General features: G+C 47.4%; 1 protein-coding gene across 3 annotated transcripts in view; it reads right to left on the reverse strand.

Annotated features, from left to right (window-relative positions):
• CYSTM1 (cysteine rich transmembrane module containing 1) overlaps positions 1-11,849 on the reverse strand; it is a 31,215-nt gene extending 19,366 nt beyond the window's left edge. Inside the window, exons 1-2 of one of the 3 annotated variants that reach the window (XM_064458758.1) lie at positions 11,741-11,811; positions 9,767-9,810 (exon numbers count right to left, since the gene is read on the reverse strand). The gene's annotated coding sequence lies outside the window, so the exon portion shown is untranslated. Of the gene's footprint in view, positions 1-9,766; positions 9,811-11,000; positions 11,144-11,740 lie in introns of those variants that run through there. The other 2 variants (XM_064458757.1, XM_064458759.1) reach the window with 2 other exon arrangements.
• Positions 11,850-12,098: the final 249 nt, after the last annotated feature.

Consider the following 12,098-nt stretch of genomic DNA (forward strand, 5'->3'; position numbering starts at 1 on the left):
AATTTAAGATTCACCAAACCAGGGAGGAGGCATGTGGGAGCCAGGCTGAACAGCCCCAACCCTGTCTGCTCCTCAGGCAGACGCCAGCCCCTCCACCCACCTCCCCCTTCTCTGAGCACCCCCCGGTCTGTTCTAGGCTATAAGTTGGCATCCTAGATACAGATACATACACACACAAGGTACTCAAAGGCAGCAAACTGCAGATCATGTTTTTTGTTTGTAAACCTTTTCTTAAGAACCTCAGGACACAGTTTGCTTTGGTGATCATTGCCAAGCTCCAGCAAAGAGTCACACTCATTACTTCAGTTTCCCAATGCCCTCCTACCTAAAAGCATGGTCAGCTCAACCCATCCTTTCCGTGAAGTTCAGTGAAGTCCAGTCTTCCCTTCTGTCCCTTCATATACATCAATTCATTTATCTACATGCACTATCATTGCCATTTTAGTGCTGTAGCAAGGCTTAAAAGCTATTGCAATTCTTCAGTTGGCTGTGAACTTGAATTCAGGCAGTGGATAACAAACTCAGCTGTCACGCTGCTCCCTTGCCACGGAGACTTGTGCTGAGACCTCCAGGTGCCACCCTCCAGCATGAGGCCTGGCATTCGCTCCCTTCCCCATACTCTTCATTACCCAACCAGGGAGCCTGTCCACCATTCCACAGCTGCCTGCTTTCTGTACAAGTACCCAGCATGGGACCATGCCAAAAACCCTTTGGAGAGCTGGTAGAACTGCCAGTGGAACCACATAGGAAGAAAAGCATCTCTGCTGAAAGGTCTGAGGTGGGTATCATCAGCTGTACAAGCCTGTACTTGGTAAAGCTTAGAAACCACTGAAAGAGTGTGGTAAGATGAGAGCCTCCCTAAAACCAAGAGCCGTGAGGGATGAGCAAAGAAAGCTGCACATCAGCAGCGCTGCAGAAAAGACTGAGAAACTGGACAGAAGGAGTTAAAAATCCATGTCTGACAATGGCTTAACAAAACAGGGAAATGGTAGCATAGGGAACAAGAAATACCAGTGTTCTTTACCTGCTTAACATGCCAAAACAGTTTCTGAATAGGAGGGAGGTTTGGAGTGGAGCTAGTAACTGAGCTTTTGCCTGTTACTGCAGGAGAGGGACTGAGGAAAAAACTGGAGAGAGAGATGTCCTGGTTTCAGCTGGGATAGAATGAGTTTTCTTCATAGCAGCTAGTCTGGGGCTGTGTTTTGGATTTGTGCTAAAAACAGCGTTGATAATGTAGAGATGTTTTAGTTTTGCTAAGTAGCGCTTACACTAGCCAAGGACTTCTCCAGCCTCCCATGCTCCGCCGGGTGCACAAGAAGCTGGGAGGGGGGCACAGCCAGCACAGCTGACCCCAACTGACCAAAGGGATATTCCGTACCATATGACATTATGCTCAGTATATAAAGCTGGGGAAGAAGGAGGAAGGGGGGACATTTGGAGTTACAGTGTTTGCCTTCCCAAGTAACTGTTACGCGTGATGGAGCCCTGCTTTCCTGCAGGTGGCTGAACACCTGCCTGCTAATAGGAAATAGGGAATGAATTCTTTGTTTTGCTTTGCTTGTGTGCATGGCTTTTGCTTTACCTGTTAAACTGTCTTTATCTCAACCCACAAGTTGCCTCGCTTTTACCCTCCCGATTCTCTACCCCATCCTGCTGGGCCCAGGGGCGGGGGTGAGTGAGCAGCTGTGTGGTGCTTGGTTGCTGACTGGGGCTAAACCACAGCAGTCTTTTTTGATGTCCAACATGGGGCTTGGAGGGTTTGAGATAATGACAGATTTGACTGCAATGTGCTAGAATTAATTTATAGCTGTTAATGCTGTTTAGCTATCAATCATCTGGCTTCTGTGCTTGCCATGGGGCTCACTTGCCTTACTGTATGTTAGAGTCTAGTGCTCATTATTAGGTGCTCTTTGCTGCTTGCTGTACTGCTTATCACCTTACCATGCTGTGCCTGGGAACATTCTGATAACAGCAACGGCCAGGCGCCTGGGCTAGCAGGCGGCCAGGGCATCGCTTCTATTTCTGTGCTGCTGCACTAGACAGACTGGAACTGCAGTTTGAACTTGAGTCGAAGGGATTGCAACCTGTGGATGAGTCCACATGGGATCAGGACATCCTGAGGCATCTGTGGCCTTGGATAAGCCCATGCCAGAGCAGGTATATCTCAAAGCACCTGTGGCTATGTCAGTGCTGCAGCAGGTATAGCTCTAAGGGAATTGTGGCCCAAGGATAAGTCCCTGCTGGAGCAGGTACACCTCAAAGCAATTGTGGCTGTGGACAAGTCTATGCCACAGCAGGTATATCTCTGGAGAGACTGCGGCTCCTAGATAAGGCTCCTCTTGGAGCAGGTATGCCCCTAAGGGACTGCAGTTTATGGATAAGTCCAGCCAGAGCAGGGGCAAGGGAAGGAGTTCATTACAATGTTAAACCCAACAGTCTGGTCCAAAGGGACCAGGGGTGGAGATTGTAATGGAAATACCTTTAAATTTTTGCAACCTGTGCGTTGAGTTGCATGTTATAGGAATTATTATAGCAGGAACCACCTGAACCAATGGAGGACAAGCCTTACAAGAAGCAATGCAAGTGCCACAGTGACCTGACCCAAGGTGGCTTTGATGCCCCATAATTCCACAAAACACACCACCTCTCCTCTCCTGAGTGACCACCACAGCAGATAGAGCCTGAAGTCATGGACTAAAAGACCTCAGTGGACATTTTGTGAACATCTGTGGACATTTTAAAGACATTTTACATGAGCAGTCCATAGTCTAAGGGAATGATAGCTATGTATTATGTCAAAGGATGAGAAGGAGTGTGGTGGTTAATGAGGTTGTATTGGATAGTGTGGGACCTGGGCATGATATAAATGGTGTGGAATAAGAGGTGGATACGATCCCAGTTTCAGCTGGGACAGAGTTGATTTTCTTCATAGCAGCTAGTCTGGGGCTGTGTTTTGGATTTGTGCTAAAAACAGCGTTGATAATGTAGAGATGTTTTAGTTTTGCTAAGTAGTGCTTACACTAGTCAAGGACTTCTCCAGCCTCCCATGCTCTGCTGGGTGCACAAGAAGCTGGGAGGGGGGCACAGCCAGCACAGCTGACCCCAACTGACCAAAGGGATATTCCGTACCATATGACATTATGCTCAGTATATAAAGCTGGGGAAGAAGGAGGAAGGGGGGACATTTGGAGTTACAGTGTTTGCCTTCCCAAGTAACTGTTACGCGTGATGGAGCCCTGCTTTCCTGCAGGTGGCTGAACACCTGCCTGCTAATAGGAAATAGGGAATGAATTCTTTGTTTTGCTTTGCTTGTGTGCATGGCTTTTGCTTTACTTGTTAAACTGTCTTTATCTCAACCCACAAGTTTCCTCACTTTTCCAATTCTCTGCCCTATCCCACTGGGGGTGAGTTAGCAAGCAGCTGTGTGGTGCTTGGTTGCTGACTGGGGCTAAACCACAACAAGAGAGTCTAATATAGCCAGAGAGATGCTAGGCAGGGACATAAGAACAACAGCAAAACAGTGGAAAAGATGAAGAATGAGATTAAGAGGGCATATTCCACCAGGGCAAAAGTTCACCTTTCTCCTCAAAGTTGAGGGTAAAGTAACACTAGTGGGATTAGGCAAGAATTAAGACAGAGCATCCAGCAAGATCAGTTTCAGCAGCAACCGTACTGGATATTTATCTGTGATGAATGAGAAAACTCCTGAACAATTTAACAAGGCATTCAGCAAATGCAGGAGGTGGTTGTGGAAACCAGGTCCTCCAGAGGTCCTAAGTACTACTTCTGTCCATTCTGTCCCAGCTCTGCCTCAGCTGTGAAGGTCTTCTCACAATGGTCTTTGTCCCCAGTTACATTTTTGGGAAGAATTTTTCCCTGTTCCCACTTCCACCATCAGTTACTGCTACACATACCCTTCCCTATTGCCCTTTTTGAACTGTGTGGCAATGTTTAGATTTTTTTCATTCTCATGAACTCACACATGATTTTACATGATTACTAACCCTATTTACTGACCTGGGTATGTGCTTGCAAGGCAGAGTCTTGAATCATTAAGCTGACACTTTTCAGAGACATACTCAAGCTCCTAGTCAAAGGTACTACCAGGCTTTGCTGTGGGTTCTCACCCCAGCTGTAATTCCATGTGAGCTGCACCCAAGACCCACTCCTATGAGCTTGCATCAGGGCTCATATCTGCAGGTTTCCCAATGAGCACCTCTCACAGACAAAGCTTAAAGAAAGAAGCCAACGCATCAGTAAAGCCCTTTGTTTTCCATGGCACTCCAGGAAGTCCATCAGGAAAAACCAGTACAGTGCTGCATAGACTTACCTGATGTGAAACTTCATTTAGCACTAAACCTGGCAAATAAAGATTTCCTTGATTGTCTCTAAGCATTTGCCTTATCTGCTGCTGGTTAATGAAAGAAATTACTAGTTCACTAAAGAGAATGACAAAACATGTTCCTATTCTTTCCTCTTCCCCCCGCCATTAGTAGTTTTGATAAAAGGTAAGTTCCTTAATGTATCATTAAGTTTCCTTAAGGTATCTTCAAACTCCTTTGTTCCACACTGCTGAGCAAACATAATTTCCCCTACGCTAACAGAAGGGTTGTATTTTTAAACACACAGCTACCATACCCCAAAAGGCTGCACCATGTCCCACAGGTCTAAAAAAAAAAAAAATAAAAATCACTGAAGTAGGAGTATGCACATAATGTATCACATAAAGAATACACGTGGCACTATATGAGCATGTATATATAAACACACACATGTATCGATACATACGAACCACCATCCTATGTGAGAATATAAGTCCATCTACATCTCTAAACTGTCTTTGACGAAGGCTTAACAAAAGGTGCAAGTACAGAACTATGATGCTTTCTGTACACTATGTATATTTTTTAACCTGTCCATTTTGGCAACCAAGACACCTTAGAGAAACAAATTTCATCATTAAGCTTTGAAAATACCTACTTCTTTCTGATTGCTTTAAACTTACTGCCTCGTACAAGGTCAGCATACCAGTGCAGCTGTTACAGAATTAGTCAGTCACTGCTCCCGACTCTCTTCTTCCAGCACACTCATTAATTTATTAGCTTTTTTTCTCCAGGCATCTCTCCTCAGCTGAGGACTCTCTGCTTCTACAAAGCCTGTCCTACTCCTTGGTCATTCTTACCACCCATTGCTGCACCTTTAATTTTATCATTTGTCTGGGAGGGAGGGAGCAGGCTGCATGAAGCTCTGCTGTGCAGTGCTGCAGTCATGTTCTGCTTTCTGTCTCTCTCCTAGCCCACTCCCAGGACAGCTCTTCTCATATGTTAAGCCAAACACAGAGCTCAAGCTGCACCGTACTAATAGTAACTGCAGGATCCCTCCAAGTGGGAATAGCTCGTGTAATGTCTATCACTGCACACATACAGCTAGGACTGTTTTCCTTCTCACACGCAGTGCTCACCGAAGTACCAATACAGAGTCTCTTCCACCATTTCACTGACCAGTATCAGACTCTTCCACAAGCCTCTGAAAACAGCCTCAGTTTCAACCTGGGAAAGTCTCATCATCCACAAGCTGCCACTTATCTACCTCTTTTTACAGATCAGCACACGGTGGGTTATGAATCAAGTGAGATTAACCTTTACCTATCTATATTTAGGAATCACTGGGAAGGATTTTTTTCCCCCCTAAACTAGGAAAAAAGAAATCGGTAGCCTCATTTAGATATCTGACCACCATCTTACTTCACAGGAGCAGCCCTGCAGCACAGCGTGAGGGCCTGAACAGGTAGGACTTTTCGTCAGAAGATAACATGATGCAGGAAAACCACCAAGAATGAAGAGAACAAGGGAAAGCATTATGCAAGGAAAGCTCTTTTGTTAGCATGAGGGGCTCCCAGAGAGCCTTCACACCCTGCCAAGATGACTCAGTTTCATCCTTTTCCCTCTTCCAAAAGGCCACTTACAAGGCTGGTGCTCCCAAGCATCTCTTCTCAGGTCAGCATAATTCTGGCCTTCAAAGTGACTAGAGATCAGTATGAATCTGCTTCTACCTGTTGGCACTGATGACACCTTGTTATCCTGGCAAAACTGAAATGAGCATGCACAACAGAACCATCTGCATTTCTACACATTTTTACACAGCTGCTAATCCACCTGTGAAGAAATGCCAGTCCCTACAGACAGATGCCTGCAAGTCAGATACTTCAAATGCAATCTCCTATTCAAATTAATCAATTAAATAAAAAACTGTGTATGTGGGGGCAGATGACAGCCTAATCTGGGTGCTGAAACAGGGTCAAACATCTTCTGTTGCATAGGGAACAGTGCAAGAAACAGCACTCTGTAAATAAACAGGGGATTAATATATTAAGAAAAACCAAAGCAGATCAGCAGTGTGGAACACCTAGACAATTTCCACCCCCCCAAAAAAACCAAACCTCAAGCCCAATTAGTAGATTTTAGGAATTTGAAGGCAAGAAGTTGTTTGTTTTTAGGACAGCAGAACAAGCACCACACCTCATACACTGCTCTAGTCAGGAGGAATCACATTTTGGGCATGTCAGACATTGATTCAGCTGCCTTTGCACAGATGAAGATGGAGAGCACAGTGAGAAGCACAGATCCTAAGAAGGGCAACTGGGGCACCCTGATGTAATCCACCCCTTCCAATGCCTGCAGCACTAGGAAGTGGTTTTCCAATACAGAGCTCTAATGGAAAGTACATTTAACAACAACAATCCAGCTTTTGGCAACCAGCCTAGAATTTAAATTACATTTCATATGAACAATTTCCAAATTAAAAAAAAGCACAAGTGGCTCTTAAATGGCACTGGTTCTGTGTCTCCCTCTTACCAGCTTCTTTGCAAGCTCCATTTAGTGATTGCATGAAAGGTACGTTAAGATAAACTGCAAGATATTCCATTCTTGCTTGGTTTGCTTCCAGGAAGAGGCTGCTCCCAAGCTCACTTCACCAGGCAGCACCAATAGCCTACAGTAATAGCTGAAGAAGAACTGGACCCACATTTTCTGATAAAAGCTGCTCAAAAGTGTTTTACTTCCCAAAATGCAGGTCTAGGAAAAAGTGAAAAGCCTAGCTTTGTGCTATCAAAGGAAAAGCTAGAAAATGCTGGTTTTTTCAAACCCATTTCCTTAAGAGGTCTCCAGGGCTATGGGATACTCCACCGCCGTTAGGAAGACGTGCACTTCCTCACCTCTATTTAAGTGGCTGCCTGGCATTTCCTGCACAAAATCACTCAGCTGCTGTTCTGAGTGGCTGAAGCCACCAGATCAGGCAGCTCACCAGAGTGAACAGTGGTTTGCATGAACAGGCATTTATCTTTCTGAGCTCCTGAGCCAGGCACTCCCTCTTCCCAGCACCCTCCAAGCCCTCTGGAGGCCCAAGATCTGGCCATCTGTGCAAAGGGAGAGCAGACCTGATGTGTGAGGCTGGCATTCGTGTCCCTACAACAAACTGTCCCACCTCTCCAGTCCCATGATCTGTCCTGCCTTCTTAATAAAACCATGATCGATATGCAAGTTTCCAGGTGATTTTTGTTTCAAAAACCAGGGTTTTGATCACCTCACAGGGCCTGTAGTCACATTGACAGTATTTGCCTCAGACACAATGTCCTTTGTAGAGCTTTGCAGTCACAGGATCTGTCTTTGCTGCTTTGTCTCCACAGGACTCTCTTAACAACGCAGCCTCACGCTGACACAGGTTGAATGCCAGGATTTTCCTTCTGCAGACAAGCTTCAATGGCTCATCAATCATTATGAACATACAAAACCTCTTCAGAAATACTACTCATAACTGACTGCTAAGTTTTCCTGCTTGCAATATGCTGTCCACCTACATGTCCTGCATGGCAGAAGAAAAGTATGAAGCTGAAAGAGCTGCCTGTGTAGTTCCTACACTAAAAGTGTTAATAAAAAATATCTAATGCTCTGCTACTGTTATTACATGAACTGCACCCTTACAGGGAAAATATTTCAAAATCTTCAGACATCTGATTAAAGGTTTTAAGAACATATTTCTTAACACCAGAGACTGACAATTACAATGCCAGAAGTACCACAGCACAGCCCCTCTAGTGTTATAAGCCAAGGCGTTTGCTGCTGACACACCAGCTGAGACTGCCCAGTTACAGAAGTGCCTGTGGCAAAACATACGAAAAAGCAAAGCCCATTACACAAAAATCACTAGAGGTATGGGCACTACCACCCTGGTTTCAGGTTTTGAATGCTTTTGCATGCACTGCTCTTGTTCAAGTCTTTGTATAACGTGCTACATTTTAGAAAAATCATAAATCTATTTTGTTCTTAACAGGAGGTATTACGACAGTTTTACAGTGCAACAAATACCAAAACCAAAAAAATCAATGAAAACATCCGACTGTCAAATTAAACTAGACCCTGCAAGTAATAGTTAAAAAAAGAAGCTTTGTTGGTCCAACTGAGAAAAGAACATGAAACAAGCAGTGTGACTGGCAAGAAAATTAATAGGCACAGTTAATATATTCATATGTGTTATTCAGATGGTGTTCTGGCAGCATCCCAGTAGTGAAACAGCAATAGTCTTTCATGATAGTACCCTCAGCTCTGATACACTGAGGGATTCAGTGGAAGATACTACCCGGACTGCATGATGATCTTCTACCATCTCAAGCAGGAAACACACTGAAGGGCAGCATACAGCTTCTAAGACACAGTCAAGTCAGTGTATGCAGACAGAAATACATGCATTTTCTACAGCTAATATCTCATTACTCAGAAAGATATTTTCATGACAGCCTGGAAAATGGAATGAGACAAGAGGTTTTTTTTTCCTCACGTTTCCTCACTTTTTCAGCTTTTCCACATCCTGCATGCAGTTGAAACACGCTGCCTTACTTTGCCCATAGGGCATATGCAAGAATCTTTTAATGGCTGCTTGTCATAGGGCACAAACAAGTACCTCTGATACCAGTTGTCAGGAAACCAAGAAAGCGTTTGCCTCACTCTGACAGAGGTTGAAGAGGAGCTATTACAGTTCAGGGCACTGCCCTCAATAGCTCATAAGACTGAATAAAGCCACAACAATGCATTATAACACTAATATAGGCATATATTTTTCTGATAGCAAGTAAAAGAAACAGCAGCTTTTGTTTAGTAGTGGTGGTGCCTGGCATAAGGAATACAATAGACCAGACACTTCCAAGTAGGTGAATTCCTGCAACCCTGAAGGGCTGTGGGCAGGCACTGAAGCACAGCTCCCTCTCCAAGAAAGCAGCGTGGTGGCAGCAGGAACGCGCACACGCTCTTCCATGTAACCGGGACTCGGCTGGGAAACGCTCCCTGGGATACGACTGCAGAGGGTGGCACAGCATGCGCCTGGGGGAAGGCAACCTCTCCCCGCCCTCGGTGAGCAGCCTCGGAGGCTCCCAGGCTGCCTTGTGGGAAGACAAGCTGCAGCCGGCAGGATGCCAGACCTGGCAATACCGACTGTCTGCTTCAATGACTCAGGCTTCTTGCTATCTTCCCCTATTCCCAAAAATTACAGAGTGCTATTTTCTACTCATTGAGCCATTCGGTTTGAGTTCAGAAACAGGAAGTTGAGAAAGAGACAATACACAACTGGTAGAGTAGAAAACATCAATATCGAAGGCAGGCATTCGAACCCTGCTCATTCAAGTCTTCAGCTCTCACTAGAAGTTTTCACAGACTCCTCCTAAGCCCACAGCCACGGCACAGGGAGATCACAAACAGGGAACAGGAGAAACACAGACCTGTTCGTTGAAAATCCAGAGTCACACAAGCTTGCTCTGACCTCCTAGAAAAAAATTAAGTAACATCCTCATTTGACCACGCACAGAACTACCCTGAAAACACGTTTACCATGAACACAGCCCTCCACATAATTCCCCATCACCCCACTGCAATGAGCGAGAACATTGCTGCTTACACTTACACGGACACCTCTGGTTTTTTGAGCAGCAAGCTCAAAGTAGTGACTGATTTAAAAGGTCATATGGACCTGGGGGGACACATGGCAGCAAAACACCAGAGTCCTCTCCTCTAACTGACAGTAGGGTACCACCTCGCAGGATCTGCTCAGCCCACATCAGAGCCACTCGCTTACAGGACATTCTCTTCTCCTCTTTGGCCGCTGCAGATTGTCAGTTACCGCTCTCAAACCGTTCGGGGAATGACAAATCAGTATTTTAACAAAGACGGCCTTTATAGCACACGAAACAGAGGCAGAGTCTAGCAGACTTAGTACTGAAGAAGTTTCACTGCTTGATAAAAACAGTATTGTGTGCAGTGCTGAAGATCATTATGCAACACACATGCTAATTCCTGACTGCCCCCAAAAAGCACTGAAGTATTATCACTAAAATGTATCAAACCTCAGCAGTTTCTGCCTCCTCCTCAGTCAGTCTGATACAGTAGTGTTTCTAGGAAAAGTCAGTCTTTTCATTAAAGCAACTGATGCAGCTGAAAGGAAAATACCCATTTTTCTGGCACAGCAGCACTTCCCACACCTTGTACCTCGCAGCTATATTTACCATAGCACAGAGCTGCTCCACTCAGCCGTTTTAACCCACCCACACTTACTACCTTATGAGACTTACCCTATTCAGACAATCAATCTGAACCTTCTGCTCACACAGGTGTCATAGCAAAGGTGAAAGCACCAAAAGCAAAAGTACTTTTTTTTTTTTTTTTTCCCTTTCAGATAGAGATAAACATCAATCTGGGTTGACCGGAACAGATCTTGGCGCTGCCCCGAACAGACAGGGTCCCCCCGCTGGTATCGGAAGGGGCTGCCAGATCTGTGTGGTAGAGGAAAGGAGGCAAGGACTCTTCTTTCCTTATTCTCCTATTTCACCATGACATTTAATTATCCAAATGAGGTCTCCAACGGCTACAGGAACAGGAAATATAAATCCAGGACAACCATAATGGCTTTTAAACACACGATGCAGCATTATTATTTTTACTCAGAAAGCGCTAGCATACCTCGCGCTCCACACTAAATAAACCCATTAGTATTAAACATGCCCATCTGCTCCGAGCGCAGACGCCTGCCTTCCTCTTCTCCCCCCGCGTTGCATAAACGCTCGCAGCCGAACGGCACCGTTCTCCCCGATGCACAGGGCAGGACTGTAAAACCCCACGACGCCCCGCAACAACCGCGCTCCCCGCAACGAAACCGTGAAAGAGTTTAAAGCAACTTTTTGAAAACAAAACACACCGCCAGAGCTGGCAGGCGGGGAGACACCCCCGGGTGGGCAGCGCGGGGGCTCCCCTAGCGATGCGCCCTCCTGCTGCAGAACCGCGCGGGGACACCTCGGGGACACCTCGGGGACACCTCGGGGACACCGGGGCAGCGCTGGCCTGCCGGAGGCGGGACGGGCCCCTCGCTTCACCCCGAGATGCTCTCCTGCTCGCCCTCCCCGGAGCAGCGACCCTGGCCCACACACGCCCTCCGCAACAAGGGCCCCAAATCCCCGTCCCGCCCAGGCTCTCCCCCACACGCGCGGGGGCCCCCGTGGCCACCAGCCCCCACCGCGCGGCGGGGCGGGCCGGCTCAGTCCCGCAGCCCACCCGCGGCTCCCCGCGGCAGAGGCCGGGACACGGGCTGCTCCCGGCCCCACGCCCGGCGCCCGCAGCCCCACACGCACACCCGTGGGGGGTCCCAACCCCGCACCCCGGCCCGCCGGCCCCACGGGGGCCCCCCGTGAGAGCTCCCCACCCACCTCAGCCGCTACCCGCGTCGCACAGGCACCTGCTGCGTACTGCGCGGCGGGCGGTGACGTCAGGCAGCAAGGGCGGGGCCCCCCCTTCGCTGAGCGGAGACGGGGGCGGACACGTCATAAGCCCCACCTATAGGGGCGTGACCATGACGGGAGCGTAGCCGCACGCAGCACTTTCCCGCGGCCCGTGGGGGAGCGGGGGTCGGCGGGGTGCGCGTCTGAGGCACGGGACGGGACGGGACGGGACGGGACGGGACGGGACGGGACGGGACGGGACGTGACGTGACGTGACGTGACGTGACGTGACGTGACGTGACGTGACGTGACGTGACGTGACGTGACGTGACGTGACGTGACGTGA

This window comes from Phalacrocorax carbo, chromosome 8 (genome assembly GCF_963921805.1).
Source record: "Phalacrocorax carbo chromosome 8, bPhaCar2.1, whole genome shotgun sequence".
NCBI lineage: Eukaryota > Metazoa > Chordata > Aves > Suliformes > Phalacrocoracidae > Phalacrocorax > Phalacrocorax carbo.